This window comes from Octopus bimaculoides, chromosome 7 (genome assembly GCF_001194135.2).
Source record: "Octopus bimaculoides isolate UCB-OBI-ISO-001 chromosome 7, ASM119413v2, whole genome shotgun sequence".
NCBI lineage: Eukaryota > Metazoa > Mollusca > Cephalopoda > Octopoda > Octopodidae > Octopus > Octopus bimaculoides.
This window is the reverse complement of record NC_068987.1, coordinates 92194404-92195402: the sequence shown is the minus strand read 5'-3', so window position 1 is coordinate 92195402 and position 999 is coordinate 92194404.

Genomic DNA, 999 nt, shown 5'->3' with positions numbered 1-999 from the left:
CAAAGAGGTCAAATTGTTGGTGCTCGTATGGCAGGCGCTAGCGTAAGGAAAACAGTCGAAATATTTGTTGTATCAAGAAGTATTGTCTCGAAATTAATGACAGCCTCTGAGAAAGAGGGGAAAACTCCTCGCCGAAACAAATCTCCGCAAGAAGACCAAAACTTTCAGATAGGGACCGTCGGACTCTTGCACGAACTGTTAGAAAGGATCACAAAACTACAGCTCCCAAAATTACTGCAGAGCTTAATGACCACCTCGAGAACCCAGTTTCCACACAAAAAAAAACTGTTCGCCGAGAGCTGCACAAAGCCGAGAGGGCTGCAATCAGAAAACCACTACTTTCAAAAATAAAATTTGCAAAGCGTTTAAAGTGGATTAAAATCTACAGAATTGGTCCCCAGAGCAGTAAAAGAATGTTATTTTCTTGGACGAGTCATCCTTTACCTTATTTCCAACTACCGACCGAGCATACGTGTGGAGACAGCCAATAGAGGCATTTGACTCAAACTGCCTTCTTTCAACTGTCAAACATGGAGGAGATCTATGATGATCTGGAGGGCTATATCTTGGAAATCTGCCGGCCCAATGGTTTCCCTTCGTGGCAGAATTAATAGTCAAGACTATTTAAGCCCTTTACCTGATCAAATTTATCCTATGGTTGCGGAACTGATTCCGGAGGAAAACACAATTTTTTCAGGATGATAATGCACCAATTCACACAACTAAAGTTGTTATTGAATGGCACGAGGAACATTCTAGTGAAGTTGGACATCTTATCAGGCCACCGCAGTCCCCAGATCTCAATATTATAGAACATTTATGGTGCATTTTATAAAAACAAGTAAAGAGTTGATATCCTCCACCATCATCGCTACAAGAACTTGAGATTGTTTTAACTGAAGAATGGACAAAAGTTCCTTTGGAAGACATTCAAACTATGTACGAGTCGATAGCTCATAGAATTCAAGCTGTAATTACTGCCAAAGGCAGTCCTACCCC